This window comes from Lemur catta, chromosome 3 (genome assembly GCF_020740605.2).
Source record: "Lemur catta isolate mLemCat1 chromosome 3, mLemCat1.pri, whole genome shotgun sequence".
NCBI lineage: Eukaryota > Metazoa > Chordata > Mammalia > Primates > Lemuridae > Lemur > Lemur catta.
The window spans coordinates 82,110,097-82,123,077 of NC_059130.1; the positions used below are offsets into that span (position 1 = coordinate 82,110,097).

Below are 12,981 nucleotides of genomic sequence, written 5' to 3' on the forward strand. Positions count from 1 at the left end.
CAGGGCTAAACAGACCCATTTCCCAATAGTTTGTTCAAGGACTAGCCCTCACACCGTGTGACTAGCCTCCCACATGGTGGGTTTCTATGCTTCCCTTCCTGTTCTCCTTGAGCCAGGCCTTGCCAGCAACAATGCAGTTAGCCACTCAAAACGCCGTCGTTACAACTCACCCAGCAGGACTCCCACATGCCCGCTGGCATGTGCGCACATATACTAAAAATGCGTGCAATGCGATGCAGCCCGATAAAACGCACGGCTCCCTTTCCACGTGCATTCAATAAAACAGCATGGCAGAGAGCGGGAGCTTGGGGGCTAGACGGATGTGAGTTCAAAGCTGTTTCCTTTTTTAATAGTGGTGTGCTCTTGAGCAAGTCTCTGTAAATCTCAGTCTCCTCATTTGAAAGATAGTAATTACAGTACTTAGCTTTTGGTCTTGGTGTGAGGATCAAACAAGACAATGTATGTAAAATAATGGTCTGATGTGTTATAGGTGCTTAAAGATATTTATTGTATAAATGCCAAGCATTTGGAAAGGGAAGAGAGAGAGAAAGTCTAGCCCTGAGCTCGGCTTCTTGATGGTGTTTTAACCAGTGAGGTGGTCTCTTCTTTCTACCTCCTTTGGGGCTGTTTGCCTCTGGTGCTAAGACCTTGACCTTAGCTGGCCTCACTCTGTTATTGATCTGTTTTCCTTTTGCCTCAACACACTTGACAGCAGATGCAGTGTGAATGCCATGTTTCCCTTCCATGTCCCCCACCTCCATGGCAAACGTCCTGGGCACAGCTGGGGATAGCAGGTCCTCAGTGAAGGCTCAGAGAAGTGCAGTTGTCTGGATTTCTTTTCACCTTGAACCTCTTTCCAGGGCCCCCACACCAGCCCTCCTTCCCCTGCCTCTCTGAGCCTGGTTGGGTGAGATAGCTGGCAGTGAGCAGGAAGCACAGGGACAAAGAAGGGCCCAGGAGAGCCACTCTGGATTTGGTCTAGATATTTTGGAATGGGAGACAAACCAAAAAAGTGCTGCAAAAAGAGAAATTCTCCCCCTTTTCATTCATCTGTCAAAATGTCAGGTGGAAAAGGAAAAAAGTGAAGCGAGGTAGTCCAGATCTGAGACAGACTGGACCCTGAGAATCATATAAGCAACTATTCTGCATGATGCAGAGAGCTTTCACCAGCTTGTCTATTTCACCTGCCCACCATCTTGGTGAGGCAGACACTGCCAGCCCATTCTATGGATGATAAAACTGAGGGTAAGAGAAGTGTAGCCATTTGCCTGAGATCACACAGGAGGGAAATACCAGACATGGGGCTCAAAACTGAGTCTTCCTACTCCAGATCCCAGGTCCTTTCTGTTACGGGGGCCATTTCTCCTCAGGACAAAGAAGAGAAATTCTAAGTCATTTTTGCCTCTCCACCTCCCCTCTATTTGGCCTCTGCTCTGACAACACATATATCCAGACTACCTAGACGGTACGCACACACAGGGCTATACCCTTGGTAATCATTCATCAAAATACACTCTCATGACTTGTGCACTTCTCTGTGTATATGTTATACTTCTTTTTTTAAAAAGAAAAAAAGCATAATAAATACAATTTTAAAATTTACTAGAAAATCACTTTTCTCAAAAGGCTTTCTTTAATTTTTATTTTTAATATGCAGATCTGGTCATGCCACTCCCCTCCCTAAAATCTCTCTGTGGCTCTCCATTGCTCTCTGAAGGCTTAACAGCATCCTATTCAAACTGATCCCCTGTCTACCTCTCCAGCCCCCTACTTTGTGCAGAACCTATAGATGCTAGCCTTTCTCTCCTCTGCTCCTTCTGCCTAGAACTCTTCCCCCTTCTGCCTGGCTGGCTCCTACTCCCTTGACCTTCAGGCCTCAGGTGAAACAACACGTCCTCCAGGAAGTCGGTCTCTGACCACCACCCCTCCAGGGTTGTCACCCAGACCTGCTAATGCCCCCAGCGTCAGGGGCCTACCTCCACTGCATCCCCTGCCATGCTGAACTGGAATGCCTGTTTCTCTGTTCTTCTCATTAGTCTGTGAGCTGCTGGAAGGCCGAGACTGTGTTTTTTAATTTCTCTTTCCAGCATCCAGCATAGCAGGAGTTCAGAGATCAAAAAAATTGAGTCAGCCCCCTAACCACCTTCAAGTAGGGTTTGTCTTAATAATTCTTTATTTGAAACTGGTTGCTGGTTTCTCAGATGTGTGTTCTGTTCCTTTCCCTAATCTGAAATTCCTGGAGGTTACTGATCAGCTTAAATAGTGTCCCCATTGGGAAAGGATATGTCCAAGTACCAATACTTGTGAATGTGACCTTATTTAGAAATAAGGTCTTTGCAGAAGTAATTAAGGAGCTCAAGATGAGATCTTTTGGGATGTAGGGTGGGTCCTAGATCCAATGACTGGTGTCCTTATCAGAGAAAGGAGAGGGAGATTTGAGACTCAGAGGCACGCAGACGGAAGAGCCTGTGAAGGCAGAGGCATGGAATGGAATTACGCGGCCACAAGCCAAGCAACTCCAGGAGTCACCAAAGGTTGGAAGAAGCAAAGAATAGATGCTTCCCTGGGGCCCTCAGAGGGTGCACAGCCCTCCAACAAACTGTGAGAGAATAAATTCCTGTTGTTTTAAGGCACCAAGCTTGTGGCAATTAGTTATAGCAGCCACGGGACACTAAATACCAGCAGGAACTGCCTCTCACTGCCTTGCTGTCCACCCACCCATCCACCCCGATTCCCCCTCCCTGCGCACACAATAGGACCTCCATGAAAGCCCTTCCAAGGGACTGATTCTGGAAGGCTTTGTCACGGCACCCTCTACTTTTAACTGGGTTGTCTATCCTAATAGTTGACCAAAACCAAAGAAAGGTTATGAAAACACCACAGTCATGTACCTCAGTCACCACAGAAGGTGACCAGCATCTACACAGTGCTCACTGTGGACTGGCCACCCCACCATGGTGTCTCGCTCAGTCGTCTTCCATTAGACACATGTTATTGAGCACCTGTTCTTCACGTAGGCCTATTTTACAGAGGAGGAAACTGAGGCTCATGGAGGTGAGGCAACCTGCTTGAGATCTCACAGTGAACAAGCGACAGTGTTATGTTTCACTTCACTGAGCACCATGGTTTATGACACGAACAGAGCCAGGACAGGGAGCATTAAAGGAAGGGAGGCAAAGGGTGGAGAAGAGTGATTCAGGGCCAGCAGACACTGTGTTTTTGTTTTCATAGTCTGGGAACAATTAGGTAGCACACCTCTAACTTTCAATTTGTTATGGTGGTGCTAAATTTAAACCTTGAGTCATCTTTATCTGTGATCGATATGTATTATAGGAACAAAAGTCATCCTATTGTATAGCTGCCATGGGAATTCTAGACAACATTGCAACTACGGTACAAAACACAGGCATGAAAGCAGGTGCACCACTGCCACAGATGAAGCAGTGTTGGTCCCGAAGGCATGTGGGCCCCTCCGCAGCTACCTAATAATTCTCCTCCTCCTCACCACCCTGCTTTGGGTAAGATAAGTGCTGATCAGTGAGCCACCCAGAGCTATTCTCTGGAGCACCTCTCAAGGCTCTTTGCTGCCATTTTATAAAGTCAGCAAGTATTTACTGAGCACCTACTATGTGCCAGGCCCTGGGAACACAGCAGAAAACAAAACACAGTATGCTCTTATAGAGCTCACATTCTATCTGGGGGAAAGAGACAATAAAAAGTAAATGAATAAATGCATAATATAATACATCATTGATAAGTGAAAAGAAGAAAACTAAACTGGAGGACTGGGAGGAACTGGGGGTGTTATTTTACATAAGGTCATCCAGGTAGGCCTTTCTGATAAGGGGACCCGAGGGCAGAGGCCTGAGGAAGTGAGAGGATGAGGTCTGCAGATACCTGCAGGAAGACAGAACTGCAAGTGTGAAAGACCCTGAAGCAGGAACGTGCATGGAAAGTTCCCGTAACAGCCAGGAGGCCTCCGAGGCTGGAGCAGACTGAGTGAGAGATAGCGCTAAGAATAAGGTCAGAGAGGGCCGGGAGACAGGTCACACGGAGCCTTGTAGGCCACTGGAGGGAGTGGCCTGGAGCAGCAGCAGGGTTTGGTCTGAGTTAGGGAAGGATCACCCAGCGTGGAGCATAAAACAACAGGCCAGCTAGAAGCTGCCCCAGTGATCCAGGGGACAGGTGCTAGCGGGCCTGGGCGGAGGGACCCAGTCACAGGAGATGGGAGCTGACCAAAAAGGGGAAAGAAAGGGAACTGTAGAGAAGGGAAGGGAAAGGAATAAAAGAAATGGGAAGGAAAAAAAATAGAGCGCGAGAGAAAAGAATGTATGTTACCTATCAAATGAGAACTCAATCGTCAGTCACTGAATGTAAGACTTTAGCATGGGAAATAGAACCAACTTTTGCTTACTCCTGAATTAGGTCTTATATGTCCCACCTCATCGTATCACAGTCATTTGAACTAGGAATAAAGAGCCTCTATTGTATAGATGAGGAATCTATGGCCCAGAAAGGTTAAGTAATTTCTCCAAGGTCACACAGCCAATATGGGAGTGCTGGAATTACAATTGAGGCATAATCAAAATCCAGAGCCTGTTCTTTCCAAGCCTCATTCTGGTTGGATGCACAGATATACTTCCTGCCCTCAAAAACCTCCCTGACTTGTAAGAACCCCATGAGTTCAGAGCTATTAATATCTCTATTTTTAGAAACAAGAAAACTGATGCCCAGAGAGGTTAAGTGACTTGCCCAAGTCATAGCAGCTGGCAAGTAAGTGGCATAACCCAGATTTAAACCCTGGTCTAGCTCCAAATACCTTAACCACTACACCCTGTATCGTTATATAATGTAGTTGTTCTAAGCTTTAGTAAAATATATTTTAAACCTCATTTGTAGATAAATGGTACATATGAAAGGAACCAAGTCATCTAAGTCCAATACTACTCTAAGACTTCATGAAGAACACACGCACACATTTATTGATATATATACCTACACATATAGATACAGACACACCCATAAAGTACACAAATACCCAACATTCCAAAGTCAATTACTTCCTAAATTATCCTCTGTTATCTGGGTCTCTGGAAGTTAAGTCATTTACCCAATTATGATGAATTGCCAAAGCCATCTTGTTCATTCCCAACAAGTATACAAATGTATTCTGCATATTACTTTTTAAAAAAACAGCTGGAAAACGCTGTTAAATTCGTTCAGAAGCTTAGGGAAGAGGTGGAGGTTGGAAGGCTGAAATCTCAAATATTCGTCCTTTGCCAGTAGAGAATGCCACGAAACACCAATTTCTAATGCCTTGCTTGTTCTCTGGAAATACAGACTCAGCTCCACTGGTCTATATATACTTCAGTTCCAAGCATCAGAGAGCAGAAATCTCCTGTTGAGAGATGCTGCGGTGTAGGGCAATTTGTGGAGACGAAGTTTGTCCTCTGGTGGTCCTGAGTTCTAAGCCTGTTCCCGCCCACCCCACCTGGCTGTGTGACCCCAAACAGGTGACCGGGCTCTCTTATAAACAAAATAAGGATAATATAATTCCTACTTCTGAGAAATCTTGAAGATTATAAAAGATACCTTAAATAAAATGTCAAGCACACAGTTGATGTTTAATAAATCTTCTGTCTCCCTCCCACTTCCAGTAAAAAGGCCAATGGAGGGCAAAGTTCAGAGTCTTGACCTTTCCCCTACAAGGTAGAGAGTCACTAACTTCCAACCAATAGAACCTGTATTACTATCTTTGGCCACCACAGGAAGGAGTTTAAAAAAAAAGTCAGATGTTTTCACACATAAAGGCAGGCCTGGGCATCATTACCACGTTGCTAGGTGTTGTTAAGCCACCCACCTAGCCGCAGAGTGGGCAGCAATTAATGTAATTAGCGCAGTGATGAGTGTCCTCTGCAATGATAAACAGCTCAGCCCTGCAGAACCTGACAGACCTGCTGCTCCCATGATGCTCCTGACCCTGAACCTCCACTTGGGGAGCTGTGTCTGGGAGTTTAGTGGAAAGAGGCCGGGCTTTGAGTCAGATGGAACCAGACGTCAGTCCTGTCTTTGCTAATTCCTAGCTGTGTGACTGAAGGCAAGTCATTTCACCTCTCTGAGCCTTAATTTACTCAACTGTAAATTGAGTTAATGATATTTTCTGAGAGTTGTTATAGTTATCTATATCATCATCATCATCATCATCATCACAGAAACTGCAAAGGGTGGAGAGCTGGAACAACCCATGGCTTTTTCTCTGGCTTCTCAGAGCACAAAGCACTGACTTCAGTGGCTTTGGGGAAATAACTGGTATTGGAGATGGAAAGAATATTGATAACTAGAAAAAAAAGGGAGAGTAAGTACTCCTTGATTTAATTCATTATTTAAGATAATGTTATAAATAATTACAAGTGCTATCAGCAATACCACCATTTACATAAGATATAAGCACCACAGCAATCTGGCGGTTGTTAATAAAAACACGAAACCTGCTTATAACATTGGATCTAGCAAGTCCATCTTGAGAATTAACACTCTCACAAAAGAAGTCAAATAATCCAAAGGTTGTGATGTCTCTGAGTGTGTATGTGTATGTGTATGTGTGTGTGTGTGTGTGTGTCTGGTGAAGTTCTTGATATTCTTAAGAATTCACTAATTCATCCAACTAGCAGTTGCTGAATGCCTATAGGTACTAGTGATAAAGACCTTGAGTATGGGGAGACACACACATGCACACAATTAGGATTCATGGAAATAAAGGCTCTGAAAAACATCTGTAAAGGTAGAGAAGGGCAGAACCAACAGGGCTACTACTAAGCAGAATTGAAGCACCATTCCTGAGAGTGACACAGAAGTTCTTGGAAATATGCATATGAAACAGTGTTAAATGAAAAGAAAAAATGAAAAAAGAAAAATTGTCACAGCACTCTGAGAATGTCAGAGCTAGAAAGGACCTCGAAGAATACCCAGTTCAGAGGTTCTCAAGGCATTCCATGAGACTTTGTGACAAGTGAGCCTAACATAACCAAACAATCCAGGCAGAGAAAAATTAAATTCTGGGTAATAATAATAAAAATTCCCAGCTGCTAGCTGTCACTCCACCATTTTCTCTCTCAACTGAGAAAGCTTCAGTATACCAGGGAGTGAGACTGAAGCTATTAAAGGAATAACCTTTAATAAAATAAGGGTTAGGAGTCAACACTGCAGTTGAAGACCAGTGATCTGGCCCAAGTCTTCGTCAGTGGAGACGCTGAGGCTGCAAGTGACCTATCTACCTGTCATGCTAGCACATACATCTTGCTCAATCGGTATTTGTTGAATTCCAATAATGAGTATTCAAATGAGATGACGTGACCAAGGTTACCCAAACTGTATGTGGCTGGCACCCTGCACTGATTAAGATTTAGGGACTGGAAGTGAATTTAGACTGTAATACACAGAAATGCCTGTTCCTTATGTTTCCTTTCTTAGATTTGCTCAAGTATAACTTAAGAAATAAAACAGTGGCCCAGCAGACATGTTGGTGTAAAGTAGAGCAGGCAGGGCGGAGGCCATCGTGGTGACAGATTAAGGTGGAGTGCTAGACAGAATCCTCAGGATGTGGGGGTAACTGCATGGTCTCCAGTGTGGGACAGCCCCAGCGGAAGGCTCCCCATACAGGGACACTTTAGCTGGCAGTGAAGGAACAAAGGTTCTTCTAGCAAAACTGTCCACGCTCAGACCCCAGGGATCAACACCTGGTCATTGTTGGTGGCTCTTTCCTGCCTGGGACTGTTCCTGTCTTTCCTCTCCCTGAACACCCCCCTTGCACCTCCTCTTTCTGCCAATTTCAGCATTTATCTTGTATCCCCCTCCTCAGAGAGGCCCTTTCTGACCCTCCTCTTTAAGAAGACCCTCACTGTTATTCTTTTCCAAAACCAGAAGATATTTAGAGCTCTTCTAGATCCACAGGCTCAATCGCTTCCTGACTCACTGTCAGATAACGTTTCCATATCCAACTAGTTCAAGAGCTACCCCACAAGGAAAGCATAGTTCCAAGTTACAGGCAATTCCCACCCAGTGCTTTTCAATCATAACATGTATTGCTTACTGTGATTTTATGTTAATTTGTTGGTTTATTATCTCTATATAGCAACTATAATACATAATTACGGTTAGTATTTATTGGCCATTTACTCTGCCAGGTACTAGTCTAAGTCCTTTACATGTCGATCTGTTTAACATTCACAACAACCCTCTGAAATAGGTTCTATCATGAGCCTCATTTTTCACATAAGAAAACTGAGACCCAGAAAGGAATATGGCCAAGTTCATATAGTGAGTAAAGGACAGAGTCCAAGATCAGCCCCAGAGGGTCTGTTTCCAGAGCTTAAGCACTTAAGCTGTAGGCAGCACAGACGCATCATGAGGGCAGACTTCATGCCTCTTCTGGCTCACCACTTCATCCCCAGGACCTTGCCTAGTGTCTGGTATGGAACAGGGGCTCAATAAATACTTGTTGGAAGGAAGGGAGGGAGGGAGGGAGGAAGAGGGAGAAATGGAGGAGGGTTGAGGAAGCGGCTGTGCTGCTGGCCCCATCATGGCCCTCTCCTGGGTGAAGCAGGGCTGGGAGCCACTGGCCAGTCCCTGCCTCACCTGGGAGCAACACAGATGCAGGAGATACAGCTGAGCAGGACACTGTCCCTGTCCTGGAGGAGAGCCTCCATCCTCACCTCATGGTGGTCCGGTGGTCCGGTGGCTCTGATGTACTCGGATGAGTCATGGAACCCCTTCAGTGGGTCTAGAGTTTTTCTCTGCCTATAAAAGGAAGCTCAACTGTAATACAATCATTCTGCCCCAGGGTCTCCAAGCACATAGATGAATATGAAAGAGCGCTGCCTCAAGGAGTTTACAGACCAGTGAGGTAGGGAACAGTAGCCTGGTCAGTCTAGGAAGGGAGGGAGGGACAGAGGGAGAGACTCATGCCTGTACTGAATTCTACCTCTGGGAATCATTGCTTGTTCTGCTCAGGAAGCCTGGGACTTAGCTGAGAGCTGCAACCTCTCTCATCTGCATAGATGAACTACTCTGCTATATACATGACACCATAACACGTTACTGTAAAACAATGTAAGACTGATAACTAGAAGAGTGATAACAGGATAATATGTAAGTTGCATGGTTTCTCCCAGGACGTTGAAGATTTTTTCCACCAAGCAGCAGCAGCTGAGCAGAAAGCACACTAACATGGTTGAATGCAGTTGCCACACAGGAATCAAGTTCTGGAAGTAGTGGACAGAATGCCCTCCCACTCTCCCTCATCCAGCTGGACTGTTTGTCTCCAGGCTCCTTGGAAGAGCATATCTCGTGGTGCCACTCGCCTTTGAGTGTTTGTCCTTGTCTCCATAACTCAGCAGCCTCATCCCTTCTGTAACCCTTCCATCAAGCAACTTTCACCAGTTTTAATGAAAAGTCTTATATTTGCTCTAGCATGTGTGTATATGTGTGTTTATTTATTTATTCAAAATTTAACAGGTCTGCTTAGCTCTATCATTTTTATTAGGATATTTAGAGTTTTATCTTAGCATGTGGTCAAAATATCGTGTAGGTGTTTATGGTCTGCCCCACCCTATTTTTGCAAAAGCCCCGTTATTTTTAATGTATAATTCTGCAGAACACAAACTATTTCAGAACATACATATAATGTTCTAACAGAAATGCCTGTATCACTTCACCAAAGGCTTTCCCATGAGCTGTTACGGCATTCCTTATGTAGGTTCTTTGAAGTAAGTGTCAATCACCACATTCATTTTCAGATGAGGAAAGTGAGGCTTAGCGATATTAAATGACTTATTCAATGGAGATGAACTAGGACTTGAATCCAAGTCTCCAACTCCAAGTCCATTTACTCAGTTTTCATTTTACCCATAGCACTTAGCACAGCTCCTAACACATGGTAGGCATTAAGTTATTCTGAGAAAAATTAATACTTTCCCCAAATGATTTACCTATCTAATAATATAATTCATGAGTGTCATTTTGAAAATAAAGAAACTTTGAAAAAAGGAAGAAGGTAAATACAGTTTTTGAGCTCCTACTATGAGCCAGGAATGACACTAGATGCTTTTTAAACACACACACACACACAGTGTGAGATAGCTTTTGCTTTTCCATTTTACAGATGAGAAACTGATACTCAGCCATTTAAGGAAACTGCTGAAGATTACACCACTAGGAAGGGAATCAGTTGAGATCTGAACCTCAGTCTTCCTTCCAGAGCCCATCCACACTTTCCTACTGTAACGGTGGAAAATGCCTACCACTTGCAGAATAAGAGACAACTGTCAGTGGCAGATGGACAAATCTATTTATTTTAGTGGTTTTGTATTTATGTTTACAGTTGTCTAAATTTTATGGCAATTAACACTTGTTATCCATTTACAACAGTATAAATACAATAATATCTATTTATCATCTCCTATAAAAATATCTTTGAGTTTTAAAAAAGTGAGTCTATTTAAAGAAAAACATTAAATAAATTTATTATAGACATGTAAGTTGATATAGCAAAATGGAAAAAGTGATGAGTTAATGGTGAAAACCAGGTAAACACAAATCTTAATCCTAACAAATAAATTCCTTAATAAAACATGTTTATGTGTGTGTGTGTGTGTGAGAGAGAGAGAGAGAGAGAGAGAGAGAGATTGATTCCCATAAGCTATATTGAAAGGTATTTTCTAGATTACTTAAAGTGGACAGGAAATTAGAATGAGCCTCACTGCCTGGCCAGTGTGTTAAGGAATTTAACATGGCACTCTTTATTTCAACGTTCTGTGCCATTTGGTGTTTCTTCACAGGACTCTGTGGTAGTTGCTCTAACAAGTGCTTGAGTTCTCCTAGGATAGAGGAAACAGTAGAAGAAGACGACTTCCTACTTTTTTTTTAAGACAGTAATGGAAGTTTTTTAAGAGACTAGTGAATATTTCCAAATGATCCACATGCTTGATGTTTGTGTTGTGCAGAAAAACAAAGTAAAAGGCCCTGTGCCCACACAACACACCTGGGTTTCCATCCCATCTCTGGACACTAACTTACTATGTCACTCAGGTAAGTCACAGCTGGGGTGCTCAGTGTTACCATTGTTTAAATGAAGCAGTTTTAATTTCCATAACTATTTTCCAGCAATATGAGGCACACCCAATTGAGAATGACTATAATTGGCAAAAGCAGCTATCCCTGTAAGTTGGGAGACACCTGCCCAGCATGGGTACCAGAGCCCTTCCAGGTGTGAAAGTCTGTGATTTCATTTTAGCTTCTTGGGTTGCAGATGGCCACACAAGTATTGTATAGCAATAATGTATACAGATGGCCATTAAACAGTCTCTGGATTGTGTTTAGAATATCACACCACAGATAGCATGAGCTAAACTGGTGTAAACTTTTACCTGCCCTACTAGGCAATGAGTACTCTGGTTAATTAAATGTCCATATTATTATCACTGTGCTCATTATAAATTGTAGGTATGGAGTTTTTATTTTTAAGAAATACATAATATAGCTTTGAAATATATAGAACACAATTTAAACTATCCTCAGTAAATATTCCCTTTTACTTAATTTATTAGTTTTTTTGTTTGTTTTATTTTTGTTTCTTAACTAAGAAAACAATTCATGCTTATTGTGGTAGATTACTATACTGCAAATATTCACTCCCTCCTTCTGCAACCTCCCTGAATTCCCAGCTCCACTGAAACTGAACTTGACCATGTGAGTTGCTTGAGCCAAAAGAATGTGTACAGAAATGACAACATACCTGTTCCAAGCCTAGCCTTTAAAAGCTTCACATGCTTCCATGTACCCTCACTTCTTCCTTGAGAAGAACATGTCCCCAGTAGATTCTGCCTCCCTAGAGTTCTAGAATAAGAAACATGGAGAAGACTTAAATTTGACCCTTAGACCTATTTCTCCAGGTTGCAAACTACATACACATACAACACTGCACTAAAGTCAGCAGTTCCAGGAAAAGTCATCATTGTTACTTAGAAAACTGCAGGGGTGGTAGGCCCACTGGATCAGAGAGAAGATTGAATGGGGTATTAGGAAGGCTAAGGCACCTCAACTGACCTGGAGACCACTGAGCACAAAATAAAAATTTAACATTGTATATAGCACTCAGATTTTGTGGTGGTTTGTTTCACAAAAGCTGATTAATCCACCTATTGTAACAAGTAAAAATTTACAGAAATCATCTAATTTTTAAGGTGAATAAAATTAAATGAGAAAATGCATGCAAAAAACAGTTAGCATAGTACTGGGCATATAAAATAAGCACTCATTCAACAGTTGCTGTTTTTAATATTGCCACATAAACAAATATACTCAAATACAAGTGTTTTAACTCATGCAGAAATGAGACCCTGCTATGCACATTACTCTGCAACTTGCTTTTCTTCACTTAATGCTATACCATGGGCATTCCTCAGGGCCAGCTCATCTTTTTAAGGGCAATTATTAATAGCTCATCTTTTAAAATAGCTACATGCTATTCCACGGTTTAATTTTCTATCACGTATTTTACAGATAAAGGAACTGAGACTCACAGTGCTGAAAGTGTTTGTCAAAATATGTGCTGCCCCTCTCTGTTGAGCCCTCTCTTCTCCCCCAGTCTCAGGCTTGGCTTTTTGACATACTTTGGCCAATTAAAGATGAGTAGAAGTGACCTATAAGTAACGCTTTAAGAGCCACCCTGCAGTGACACCTCTGTCTCTCCTCCCAGGATGGAAATGTAACATGCACATAAAATAAATTCATGTTGTTTTAAGCCTCTGAGATGTTAGGAGTTGTTTGTTGACACAACATGATTTAGAGAATGCTAATACAGTGCATCCAGACTTGCAAGTGTTTGGGTGTTCATTGCAAATATCCATCATCACTGGTTTGGCCAAGTACCAGAATAATCGGGAATAATCATCTCCCTAACTTTATTTCAGAAAATTATCAGTA

General features: G+C 42.8%; 1 long non-coding RNA gene across 6 annotated transcripts in view; it reads right to left on the reverse strand.

Moving 5' to 3' along the window:
* Positions 1-12,981, reverse strand: part of LOC123635591 — a 98,473-nt gene that overhangs the window by 72,631 nt on the left and 12,861 nt on the right. For 5 of the 6 annotated variants that reach the window (XR_006734169.1, XR_006734172.1, XR_006734174.1 and 2 more), the window contains exons 3-4: positions 11,792-11,892; positions 8,712-8,796 (exon numbers count right to left, since the gene is read on the reverse strand). This is a non-coding gene — a long non-coding RNA (uncharacterized LOC123635591). Of the gene's footprint in view, positions 1-8,118; positions 8,466-8,711; positions 8,797-11,791; positions 11,893-12,981 lie in introns of those variants that run through there. The other variant, XR_006734171.1, reaches the window with a different exon arrangement.